Source organism: Aphidius gifuensis, linkage group LG1, assembly GCF_014905175.1.
Source record: "Aphidius gifuensis isolate YNYX2018 linkage group LG1, ASM1490517v1, whole genome shotgun sequence".
Taxonomy (NCBI): Eukaryota; Metazoa; Arthropoda; class Insecta; order Hymenoptera; family Braconidae; genus Aphidius; species Aphidius gifuensis.
In genome coordinates, this window is record NC_057788.1 from 24,553,393 (window position 1) to 24,567,784 (window position 14,392).

A 14,392-nucleotide genomic window follows, 5' to 3' on the forward strand; every position below is an offset into this window, starting at 1 on the left:
TTTAATGACAGTATTTTTTATATATTTGTTAAATATGGATCAAAGTGTATATATAATATATATATATATATATTTCCGACAGACATTTACACCTTCGGTTACATTATATTTAAATTTATAGAATTCTCCAACTGTCGCGTTCCATATATAACAACGGAAATTCACAAACTCCAACTGGCTGACCTTTTTCTCTCTCTCATTTTCTCACTTTCCCCCCAGCTGTCGCATCCGTTAACCAACTTTGTGCAACGATACCAAGCGTGATTCCGCGGAATATAGCTCGATAAAAGTTTTAATAAAATCTTTGGTTCATAACTCTTTTACAAAAGTAAAAAAAAAAAAAAAAAAGAAAAAAAAAAATTATTTTAAAAACTAATCCAAAAACAAAAATAAAAATAATTTTAAATTAAAAATCATCATTGTTATTATAAAAATGATTGAAAAATAAAATGCATATGCTTGACAAGCTATAAAAAAATAATAATTTTGATGATTTTAAAATGATTTATATGTATATGGTTTGTTTCATTTTTGATGATGATGATGATGAATAAAAAAATAAAAACAATAAAGTTGAGAGTAAATTTTGAAAGGTATAAAAAATGTATGTGTGATAGCACAAATGTGTTTGTATAAAAATGAGGTATATCGTGAAAAAAAAAAAAAAATTGTAGATGATGAATTGTGAAAGAATATCATGAAATCCTTGGAGAGATTAACGGGTTGGGTATCAAGTTGAAGAATGTTTTTGCACGTCTGGCCTTTGATCGGTTACACTTTATTTTTCATATTTTTATTTGTTCTTGTACAAACAGAATAATATTTGTTTCATTATTTTTATTTTTTTTTTTATTGTGAGCACGTAAAAGGGTGTATATAAAATGGATTTTTCAATGTATTTTAGAAATATATATACCACAAAATGTTTCAAAGATAGATGTTTGTTGATAAATTATAAACTAGATATATAAATTAAATTAATAAATAAATAAATTTAATTAATTTTATATCTATACAAATATAGGTAAACTATACATTTTGTATAGATTGAATGAGTTTAAAGTTTGTAACCAAATTCGAGTTTTGATATACTTTCAAGAGCTTTTCTGGTATTGAGATAACTAAAAAGTATATGGTTATTCAATGTATGAACGTAGATAAATTGTGGTGTATAAGGAATGAGAAATTTAGACAAATATAGAAATTGGCAAATGAAACCTTGCATATAATATAATATTAAATAAAGCTTGCTTTTGATAAATTCAAAGTTGAAAGTAGCCATATATATTATATGTATATACAAAATTTCTTGCTTCAATATCCCAGGTGGTTAAATGTTAAATATAATATCGACCTTCAATTTGTCGTTGAAAATTAAGCTCGAAAAGATTTCAAAATTTTACGGTTATCAAGCTCAAATCAACGTGTATCCATTTAGATAGCTACTATTTGATAAAAAAAAACAAACTTTTGTCTTCTGAAAATTAAAATAAAAAATATTTGATAAACTTACTCGTTATTGCAGATGATGATGATGAGAAAAGTGTAGATTGATTTTCTCGGTTTGTTCCATTATCCTGCAACAAAATAAAAAAAACAAACATTAATATATATTATTTTCAAAATTAAATTATACATATGTATGATTTTTAATAATAACTTATAAAATATATAAATTGATAAATTTATGAGTTTTTTGTTTAATGTTTTATACAAAGTAAATTTTTTTTTTTTTTTTTATGAATTATTTGACGTAAATTTCCAGAACGTTTGAGAGAAAAAATCGAGGTATAACGATGACAGTGGCAAATATATATGAAAAAAAAAAAAAAAGGTAAAAATGCCTGAAGTGAACAGCGTCAATTTGGAATCACGAAACCTGGGTAAAGCTTATCCCAAACTTAGAATGGATCTTCGATATTTCCATGTCACTTGGTACCTTTAGAATTTTCCCCACGGGTTTTCACAAATACCACATTGCCTTGAGCTGCACATTTACGTTCATGCAAAATGTATTATTCCTGTTCATATTTACCAATGCATCAGTTGAAAACAAGGAAAATATTTTTTTTATTTCATCATATATTTTTTTTTTCATAAACAACAATGTTGATAAAAGAAAAAAATTTTGAATTGTCTCGATAAATTTTTTTTAAAACAATTTTTCTCTTATTTTTTTTTTCAATGTATTTACGTTTATTCATTTTTTTTTTCTTGTTTTTTTGTCTCAAACTTTCATCACTATTTATATAAATTTTCCGAGTAAAAATAAATAACAAGAATTTATTTCTTTAACAATAATATTTTATTTTCAATAAACTTCAAAGTCATATTCAATTCGTTTGTCACTAGCAGTAAACTAGTCAATTTATTTGTTGTATATTTTCTTGAATTAAATATTTACTGTCTGACCACTTAATATACATAAAAAATACTTGAAAATTAACCACACGATTATTTTAATACATCCAAAAAAAAAAATGTAAAATCTGTGAATTTGATCAAATACCCAGTATATATTAAGAAGGTAAAGGGTTGATGGATACACGCTGAATAACAACTAAGGGGTTTTAATTTATTTGAATTAATTAAGCTGACTGTTAGTTGAGAAACCTTAATTATGCTTCTGATGCATTTTCTCGCTATCTATATACATATAACATTTTCATCTTAATTTACAACGTCTTTTTCCACTTCGTTTGATCAGTCTCTATCACGCTGTCTTGACATCGGTAGATAACGTTTTCAATTTAATTTTCATTAATTTTGAAATATCACAAATGAGAATAAATTTTTAACTATAAATATTTATGCATCGTTAAATATTAAATTAACAATAGCAACTAACTTTCAATTAATTATAAATTTTCTTCTCAACAAGCTAATTATATAAACATTTTATTTTTTTTTGTTTCTACATGTAAAAAATTTACATCAGATTTATATAATATAAATTATTTTCAATCAACGCTAATATAAACTGTAAAAAAAAAACCTTAAATTGATTGTTATATACAATCTATATATTTTCATATAAATTGATTTAAAAAATTTTTTTTAATAAATAAAAAAAAAAAAAAATTCTCTCGATGATTCATGCCCTTGGTTGTCAGGTTAAATTGCAAATCGCGTGTCCAATAAAGCCAAGTGTGTCCATGACAGAATCTCTTGTATGTATATTTATATATATATATAGTGCAATTCCGCGTGTAACTATCACGCTTCACGGATATTTACCCGGGTAAACGTGAAAATCGATGGTCATTGGGTCACTATGGCCAATCATGTGCCACTGGCTTTGCTTGCTTGCTCTTGTTCAATGTTACCACTTTTTTTTTTTTTTTTTGTTATTTTTAATTTTTTTTTTATTCTATTATTTTATTATTTTATCGTATAAGATGTTTTCTGTTTGTAATTAAACGACAAGTAAATTTACCATAGATAAATAAATTTATAAATGTTATATATATCATCCATGATGATACGATGGGTCATTTAATTAAGCATTCAATGTTCATAGAATACCAAACAAAAGTTTATATATAAAAGCATAGTATGTTAAGCATCAAACAATTTGCAATTTATAAATGCGCAAACAAAGACATTTTAGATAATTACAACTGTACTATTCATTTTTATATTATTTATCAAATGGATGTTATATGATTAAATATTGATGATATTAATGCGATTATTATTTATCATTGTAACCAATAATTAAGTATTCAATTAATTTTTTCTATTATTTATTATTTTGTTTTAATTAAAAAAAATAAATTCTAAATATTATATATTATTTATCAAAATTAATTTAAGCTCAAATTTTGAACTGTTAAATTTTATTTTCTCAATGAAAATATTTACTAAAAAAAAAAAAGAATAAAATAGTAAATAAAAATAAGTACGTCTATATTAATGATGAGAAGAATTTTTTTCATTTTCATGAATAATTCAGGAATGTAAACATATAAATATGAGAAGACACACATATTTGAGGTATTATTCAACTTGAAGACTTGTCATACAGAGTTTTTGACCCAGGGGAATCATCTGATATACTTTAATGTAAGCTCAAACTAGAAATATATATATGGTAAAGATTTGAGACACCAAAAAATCCGGTTATCTAGAAAATTACATGGACAATGTCCAATTCTTGGTCAACTCATTCTTTTTTTTTTTTTTCTTTTTTTTTCATTTCAAATATGTCCCTTGAGCTCAATGACATAAAGATTTTGGTTTTTTTGACGACTTTCACTATTATTACAAATTTATTTTTCCAACAATACGAAATTGCTGACGCAGACAGTTATAAAAAAATCCCATAAAAACAATAAATTTATTTAATATACCAAAAATTAAATCATAATTGAAAAAAAAAAAAAAAATGTAAATTAATATATGAATATATATAAAATAAATTTCTCAAAATATTAATAATTTTGCAAATATATATTATAATAATATATTTATGATAAAATGGTAAATTTGTGGAAATTGCATTTGCGATTTAATAGGATTTTCATAAACACCAAAGTGGCCGGAAGTTTTTTACGCAAACATACGACGAGAAAGTATATAATATATCCATGTTAAGATATAAGTAGAAGATGAAATGTTGCTTGCAAAAGCAAAACTGAGTATACCTTCTGCTTGATGAAATAGAATAATCCTATTATATCGTTTAAAGTTTCAAGTGATTTTCTAAAATTTTCATTCAATTTACACATTAAATATACGAATATATAATTTATATAAATAAATAATCCAATTGAAATTAAGTTTTTATATTTTTTTTCTCATTCGCAACACACACACACACACACATTGATTAAGTGATAAAAGAAAAAAATATATATTGAACTTTATATATAGTCAAGTTAGAAGTGAAAATAATTTTTTTTTATTTTTTTTATTTTCTATCTCTAGAGAATTAAAAAAATAAGTTCAAGTTGTATCGATAACTTAACTGATGAGAAACGAAAAGGGGTGAAAATATTGAGGGTTGCACTTAACTCAGTATATACTCGGACAAACTTTTAATTGGATCATGCTCGAAGACGCTTTGTAATTTTCATCAGTTTGTCTTTTTGTCATTGTATTGTGCACCTTCAAGTCAATCTTGTCACAATGATGAAAAATAAACTTTTTAAAACCACGGTTAAAATGAAAATAAATATATTAATTTCTATTGAGACGTATATTTAATTTTAGTTTGTTAAAATTTTTAATAATATTATTTTTAAACTAACAATATATTATTTTATTTATCCTCCATGATATTATAAAATAAAGAAGCTTTGACGTCAATTTTGTGATGTTTTATTTGGCAATGTGACAAAAATATTTGGTTCTATATAATATATTTGAAGGGTGGAAAGGATATAAAAGACAAATGAAAAAGAATTTTCCATCAACTGTCAAATGCATCTCATGATTGATGGTTTAAATTTTATTTTTAATATATATATAGAAAAAAAAAATTCTTTTCATTGTGGAATTTGAAATTAAAAAAATAAAAATAATATAACGTTGATGAAAGAAAAAAAAAAGAAAAAAAATTGTTATATTGTTATCTACAATTTTATAGTAAAGTATATAAATATTTTAAGTAAACTGTTAAAAAAATTTCACCAAGGACATTTATTTATGTACATAGTACATTTTAGCTGGTCATATTTAAGGTAGAACATATCTCACAAAACGGCGGCAAGTGTTTTCCCGGTTGAGTTATAAATTAACGTGAGTCTCGACTTGTTTTCCTCGCAAAATATATATATGAATATCACAGCTATATATGAAAATCGCTACTTTGATCATATACATTATGACAAATATAATAATAACAGGGAAAACATTAATAATGTCAACTAATATCGCTGATTAATTTTCACTTTATGTATATACATCAAATATAAACAAATAAATTTAAAAATAAAAATTTTATATTATCCAAAAAATAAATAGTAAAATAAAGTACTCTAGAGATAAGACATTTTATTTTTTTTTTCATCAAATTATATATTTTATATATGACTATAAAATCTTTTTTATTATTTTTAATTTTTCAACTTGAAGTATTTTTCTTTTTTTTTTTTTGAATTTTTTCAACCAGAACAATATAATTTTTTAGCTTTCAAAAAAAAAAAAGAGCGTATTGTCATGAATATTTTATGCACTTGATATTTTAATTATATATTAAATAACTCATCATTATCCAATATTTAATTTTAAATTTTAAAACAAAAAAAAAAAAAAAAGCTCAGAAACAAGTAAATTATAAAAATAAAAAATAAAAAATTGACAGGTCAATATCGAAGTAATATATCCTTGACAAAGTTATGTATAACAAAAAAAAAAAAATAAAAAAAAGAAATGCAGCAAAAATAAAGGAAAAAAAAAAACAAGATGTGAGTCGATGTAGTTACAAATGTCTCGAGAGAGATTGGCGCCACAAAGTCTGTAAAATTGCTGTCTAAAGTGGTGCACAGATCCAAAAACGTAAAATCTCTGTATCCTTTTTTTTTATTTTATTTTTTTTTATTATAAACCTAAACTCTTGACGTCCATTGCAAAATCGCCACTGCAAATCCTACATCCTATATATATATTCAGTAAAAAGTCATAAATTCTGGAAGCTACGTTTTACTAGTTTCTCTACATCACTTCACTTGCCTTTGGCTTCTCTTCAGTCTTTCTAACGACTACAACCATTATTACTGCTTCACCACAATTCTACCTTGGTGATATGTGAACATACATTAAACTCTACATCATTTAAAAACTTTTTCTACCTTTTATTTTAATTATTATAATAATGATGAAAAAAAAAAGGAAAAACTTTGTAAACAATAATAATATATATAATGAAATTTGATGGGAAATTTGACACACATTTGACGTCATTAGTTCAGTTAAATAGGTAGATTTAGTAGCGGTTCATTTGTGGCTTTTGGAAATTAAAGCCACATCCAATTTCTCACTGTGCATTCAATCATATATATACAAATTTGAGATTTAATTCTCATCAATGAGATAACCAATTTAACTATCGACCTAAATATTATTCGACATTTAATAAATCAATAATAATATATAGAAAAATATAAATTAAACTATTTTATTTATATTTAATTAAATAAAATATATATGTATTAAGATTGTTATAGTTTAATTTTGACTTAAAAGTCTTGGAATGGGTTAGTTGATATATAAATCAGGCTTTATCTTATTCTCTTTCAAGTCAAAGACAATCGTTTTACGTAGCGTATCTTCTGGAAAGCTTTCAGTTGATAAATCTTTATCCCACTTAATCTCTGGTTTGTTCAATTTCACTATTTCAATATTAACTCATTTTTATTTTATGATGGTTAATATAAATTCTTTGCTTTTTTTTTTTTTGAAAATAATATATTGAAGAATAAAAATAAAATTATTATTACAGTAAAATGATATTATTTTTTATTGAAATAAATTTTTAAAAGATATATCATTCTTCAATGACAATAATTATTATATACAATTACACTTTTTTTATTATGCTTTGGATAAACAAAATTTACATTTAAGAAAGTTGGTTTAAAAAAAAAAATAAATAAATAAATAAAATAATAAACAACTTCTTTCAATAGTTGTCATTGTTTAATTTAAAATTATTATTCAAATAGAGTGTAATTGTATTTAAATAAAGTTCAATGATGTTTTAATGTAATCATTTTATTTAAACAAAGTAAATAACTTTAAATTAGAATATTTTTAGTTAAACCACAAGAAAAATTTTTATAGTTAGTTTTAAAAGAAAATCTAGGATTTTATAAAATACATTGGACGAGTATGTTGTTGTATATAGAGATAAAAAAATTAGCATTTAATTACAACTAAAAATTAAATTCAAGTCAAAGTACAAAACTTTACGACCTGTATCTTTGTTTATGTATTTTTTTTTTTTCTTTTTGTTTTTGATGGTAATTTAAATTTAACAGCATGTAACTAATGAGTTTTACCAATCAAAATTGTTTGACAGTCAATACGCGAAAAAAAAAATGAAAAATTACTTTAAAAAGTAATTAATTATACATAAAAACAAATTTCAATTTTCTAAAAGTTAAAATAATCGATAAAGTAATTTTTTTTGTGCAATATTTTTTTCATAGATTTTATTTTTTAATTAACTGATAACATCTAAACTAAAAGCATGAAAATATTATTTCTTTTTTGATTTGTTTAATTTAATTAGTATAAAATATTATATATGATGAATATATATTCACAATTCATATTGAAAAATTTTTAAAATTCTTATCAACATGATAAATATATAAGCTCATAGACAATGTGCGCAATGGATAACGCAATGACCTGATATACACGTGGGCGATGGTGGTATCTCGCCAACAAACTCTGATTTTTCATGACGTCAGAGTTTTTTTTTTTTTTTTTTTTGCACTGACGTCAATGAAAAAAAAAATAAAATAATTATAATATTAAATACTCTGCATAAAAATAAAGATGTGAATCCTTTCTTTTTTTTGTTTTGTTCAACAAGATTATAATGCACAAAATATTTTTTTCTACTATAAGATAAAAAAAATTTAACAAACTTACAGATGAAAAAATTGCATCATGAATATTTGAAAAACTCATTTTTCGAAAAGAAATAATAAAAAAAATTTTTATTTTATACATTGCACTGTACTTATATACCAACTTTTTGATGGATTATTTTTAAAAATATTCACACAAATGTGACAGAAGCGTGTCACTTGATCAACCAAAAGGAGAGATATATAGAAATTTTTTTTATTTTTCCATATGCAAGTAACTCAATTTGCAAAAAAAATTTTTTAAATTAAATAAAAAATTTACAAAGTAAAAAATTATAAATTATCAATGTATAAAATTGATTTAGCAAATATTCCTGATGGATAAATAGATTGGTGTCTATATGTGACAAATTTCCATGATTTATTTCGATGGATTTATCATCAACAATGCAAACAATATGTAGGTCCAACAATTTCTCTATATCAATACTTGACTTATTTTTTTTTAAATAAAAAATTCAAATACACTCAGCAAGGATCAGTGAATATATAATACATAAAGAATGCACACATTGAATGTCGTTTGTCACTGAAATACTGGCATAAGAGCAGTTGATACACATCTCATACTCGAAGGTATATATGCAAAAAAATAAAAAAAAATAAAACACGTTTGCATTCCCCGGAGAATCTTCTATTGCATCGTTGAAATTTTCGTATAAAACTGTCAACTCAATTTCTTCATATATATACTGATAAATATGTACAATGATCTGACAAGATACATATTTTATTTTATTCAACATCATTTGACAAAGTAGATGGTATATCCATCTGTTTACATATATTGACATTATATATCATTGCCGAAAAAAAAAAATATAAAAATAATATAAAAAAAAAAGCTAATAAATTAAATTAATAATTTTTATTTTTAATAAATTATTACTTGAATAACTTTTGTGAACATTATTATTATCTGAATTAATGAATTTATTATATTTCATTCATGCTAAAATCTCGAATGAAAAAATAAAAAAAATTAGTAATGAAATTGAAGAGAAATTTAGTAGCAGTTTATTTGTGGTTTCTGAAAATTAAATTGTACAAATTGTATGAAAACTAATTGGACAATAAAAAATTATAAACTATTTTTTATAAAAAAAAAAAAATGTTTAGAATGTATTTTTCCTTTTTTTTTTTTTTTTGTAAATTTCATTCAACTTGACTGAAAAATTTTCTGAAAAATAAATAAATAAAGTGACAAACTATATACTGTATAAAAAAAAGCTTCAAGTATTACAGTTTGCGCATAAAATTCACACAGATAGTGAAGCTATAGAGTTGAGAAAATTCCGATAAAGAAAGTCGACTTGACGAAAAATAAAAAAATACATATATGAAAAATAAAAACAACTTGAAAAAAAAATAAAAAAAAAAATGGCAAAGAAAAATGGATGATTTTTTTTTTCTATTCGTGTGTGTGTTTTCATTTTCATGTGGATGTGAAGAAAAAGGGCCAGAGGTTCGAGAAAACTATATAGAGAAAAAGTATGAGGGGTTAAAGAATAAAGTGACGTGAGTGGTTTGGTGGGCTTTACTTGAAAAATTGTCAGCTTAATGTACTATATATATAGTACCATTTAAAAAATAAATAAATAACGACATAGTTACAACTATTCAACTAGTCAATTTAAAAAAATAAAATAATTAAAAAGTATAATTCTTTAATTAATAAATAAAAATTTTCCATAATTTTTTAATTAAACTCTATTATAAATTTTTCATTATAATTACAATTTACATAATAGTAATTAAATATTTACCAAAAAATTATTGTAAATAAAATTTTTCCTATTAAACTTAATTATCCTTTTTTTTATTATTTAAATTAAATTTTTTTTTTCAATTTATTTTTATTTAAAATAAAACTGAAAAAATAAATACTCTTTTAAGTACTTTTTTTTTTTTTTTTTCAAAATTATTCAATTTACTGTTAATGGTATAATAAAGTGTGTAAATACTATCTCGTGACTGTCTGACCAAACGTAGGTTTTTCCACTTGTATATACGTATAAAATATAAAAAACAAACAAATTGCATGTTGGTGATTGGTGTAATTTAATGCATCGATGCATATTTTGTAAACAATTTAAATTTAATGCATCGTTTAAATTTGAATTGTTTACAAAATACAATTTATCATATATACGTATATTTTATTTATCTATTATTAAATATATACTGTAGATTCAATAGAAAATAAACTCAGTCTAATTCTTTTTGTATTTATCCAAAAACTTGAAGAAAGTTTAATATATAAATGAATAACAAATAGAAATAATACTAAAATACAATTGTTGTTGTTGATACTGGTATTATTTTGTACATAATAATCACATGTGGTTTTTGTATCTATTGTTTAAACAATCTGCCAATGTATAATTTTAAACAATAGTCTAGCTTACTTGTTTCGTATATATACATTCACACAAAACAAACTTTTATATTATATGTATACCATATATAACTTTTGATGGTAATAAATTTTAAAGTTGTCTGTATATTGTCATACGTATGTATATTTGGTAATAAGTATTAATATTCAACAATAAAATTTGCATGAAAAATAAAAAAAAAAAAACTAAATCTAAACTTGAAATGAAACAAGAAATTTTTTATTTTTTTCATTGCAAATTCAGTGTAAATAAATAATCAAGAATATAATTCAAAATTGAAGGTTTATTTTTATATCTATATTTTGTTTTTATTCTTGTTGTAAATAAAAGCAAATAAGTTGAGAATTGACTTGGGAATATTTTTTCAGCTTTTTATATTTTTTTTGGCTTCTCATAATATTTTAAGAGATATAGCCCGATGGGGAAATTGAGATAAAATTGGTTTTTAAAGCTTATGCAAGAATGCTTCAATCATAACTCGAGAAAAAAAAGTGCAAAAATAAGCTCATACTTGAAATGCTTATGATAAAAAAAAATTAAAAAAAAATAACATCTAAATGCTCTAGTCGATTTTGTTCGTCGTAAGATATTACAGAGTTTTTTTTATTAATACAAAAACTATGGATCAATTGACATCCAAACCATGCAAACTATTCTTCAGTATTTTAACTTAATAAAAAAAAAAAAAAAAACGTTATTTTACATTTTTCATATGCATAAAAGAGTTTTTATTTTTTAATCATTTTATAATTTAACATGAAAAGCTCTGACATATAAAAAATGATGAAAAAAAAAACACTAAAATTACCTACAGGGAAATTATTAAGCTTTAACCTTTCTTATATATTTATTACATAAACTTAAATAAAGTCAGCCACAGTAATATTCACTGCAGTTTTTTTTTCATGTATAAGTATTTAATATTTAAATACCAAAAGTTGTTTTTAAATTTTTTTTTTAAATTTCTTTTTCATATATATTAATTGAACAGATGAAATTTTGATATCGAAATTAAATTTTGTTCATGTAATACTATTTTTATATATTCTCTAAAGAATGTCTCAAAGAAAATGTTTTTAAATATTCATAATATCAAAAATATAATAACAATGAAAAAATAAAAATAACAGTACTTTATCCTGATAGAAAAATGTGAATAGAAAATAAGATAAAAAAAATTTGATCCTGGTATGCAAAATTAATATATGAAAATAGTTATATACTGACAATTTTAATCTAAATTCTGACGTTGAAAATTTTGTCATAAAATTACACTGAATCATTACAAATGAACCAAGATATTTACATTATTTTATTCAACAGTCTAATAAATTTATTTAAAAAACTTTATGAATAAACAGTTAAATATAAATTTAAGAAATTAAAAAAAATTTATATATAACACAATAATAATACAATGATAATTAAATTATACAAAAGAGTAAAAACTTTATCTTAGTAAAATGAGTAATAATACTTTTTTATTTAATTCAACTGTGATAGTAAATTTAATTTTTAAATAAAGTTTTATAATAACACGACACTTTACAGTTTATTTCTTTGTGGTAAATACGGGCTTGTCATCAAAGAATATATTTTTTTTTTACAATAAAAAACCAAAGTGTGAACAAAAAAAAAATACATAAATTTACGATGTCGATGATAAAAATAAATTTAAATAAGTAAATTATTATGAAATTAATATATTTTTAATTTAGATATACATTGGATATGGAAATCATTTTTAATAAATATATATTTAAATTGTTTGTGAAGGATATATTTTTTTTCTTTTTAACCAACAGCATGTAGACTTATTTTATTAAACAACAAAGCAGTAAAAAAAAAATACATTTATTTTCGGATGAGCTAGTGAAATTTTGCTGAATTCTAATGAAAATTAAATGAAGGTTGAATGAAAAAGAAAAAAATAGGTTTATATTTTCATTTCTGCTTTTTTGTTTTGATGGTTTTTAATATACTTGAATATTCCAGAATAAAAAATATTCAACTTGTAATTATATATTTTTTATTTATTTTGATAATAGTTTTTAATTTTATTATCTTATCAGGAAAAAAATAAATGAATAAACCAGTGGCAAAATAAACTCGACTACGCCCATTACAATGTATTTGTGTTTGAAACAGACCAACTGAATTAATGACATAACAAGACGTAAAGAAAATAAAATTAAAAGCTAATTCTCGTCTGTTTGGGATTACATTTATCCGACAAATTTAGCTACCCAACTCGTAGCTGTATTTTTTGCTTATAAGAAAATAATAATAAAAATAAATAAATAAAGAAAAATATATTATTATTTTAAAAATACACATATACAAGCTTGAAATTATTATTATTATTATTATTAAATGGAAAAAGCAAAAAATATTTCATTTTTTTTTATTTCAATTTTAGTGAAAACTTATATCCCTTTAAATTTTTTTCAACAACTTATTATCTACCGAAGAAAAATTTTTTCTTCATGAATGTTTTTCTTTTTATTTTATAGCTGTCGCAACAATTTTTTTTTCTCTATTTTCACACTTGCAACTTCAAGTTTACTTTGTCACTCAAACACCAAAACTTTCGAAATTTATATCCAACAAATAAATTTGTTCTACAATATCCGAAAATAGTTTATATATTTATATCCAAATATAAATAAAATAAATGTAAAAAAAAAAAAAAAGAGAGATATTTTTCATAAATAATTAATTATTTTGATGTATCAGCATAGTTTTAAAAAATTTATATAAATATAAAATTTTTTCTCTCATATCGAAATGTCCAGCACATGGAACGTGTGTTATTACGAAATTGTTTTTAGAAGAAAAAAATTTTTATCTTCATATATTTAAAACTATATATGGTTTTTTTTTTTTTTTTAAATATATGATGCCATTTACGTAAATTAATTTTTTTTTCGTTTTTTTTTTTTAATGCCACATTTTATATTCCCGATTTTTTTTTTCTATATTATTGTTATGATTTTGTTTTATATTACTGGTATAAAAGAGAGTGTTATGTATATGTGTATAATAGAAATAAAAAAATAATTAGAATAAAAAAAAAAAAGAAAAGTAATTTAGGTAAAAAAAAAAAAAAAACGAAAAACTATTACCTAGTTAAAATTCCGTGCGTTAATTATTTACGTTAAAAAAAAAAAAAAAATATGTTTAAAAATAAAAGAAAATTAAAACTTCAGTAATCGATAGCCAGTTGAAAATTAAACAAAATAAAAAATTAGGTCATGTTTGTGGTAAAAACCATAACCTGGCATTTAGCCAGGTTGCAAAAATAAAAAAAAAAAAATTACAGCTCCAAAAATTTCATTTGTCGTAACATCTTATTTCTATGGCCTCATTGTCAGTCTGACCTTTTTATTT

At 22.1% G+C, this 14,392-nt stretch overlaps 2 protein-coding genes across 4 annotated transcripts in view; one reads left to right on the top strand and one right to left on the bottom strand.

Annotated features, from left to right (window-relative positions):
• Positions 1-14,392, bottom strand: part of LOC122855567 (double-stranded RNA-specific editase Adar-like) — a 67,718-nt gene that overhangs the window by 38,714 nt on the left and 14,612 nt on the right. Inside the window, exon 4 of the mRNA XM_044157058.1 lies at positions 1,514-1,577. The gene's annotated coding sequence lies outside the window, so the exon portion shown is untranslated. The remainder of the gene's footprint in view (positions 1-1,513; positions 1,578-14,392) is intronic.
• The window catches only part of LOC122855788 (dopamine receptor 2), a 29,194-nt gene that overhangs the window by 5,190 nt on the left and 9,612 nt on the right, over positions 1-14,392 (top strand). The window lies entirely within an intron of this gene.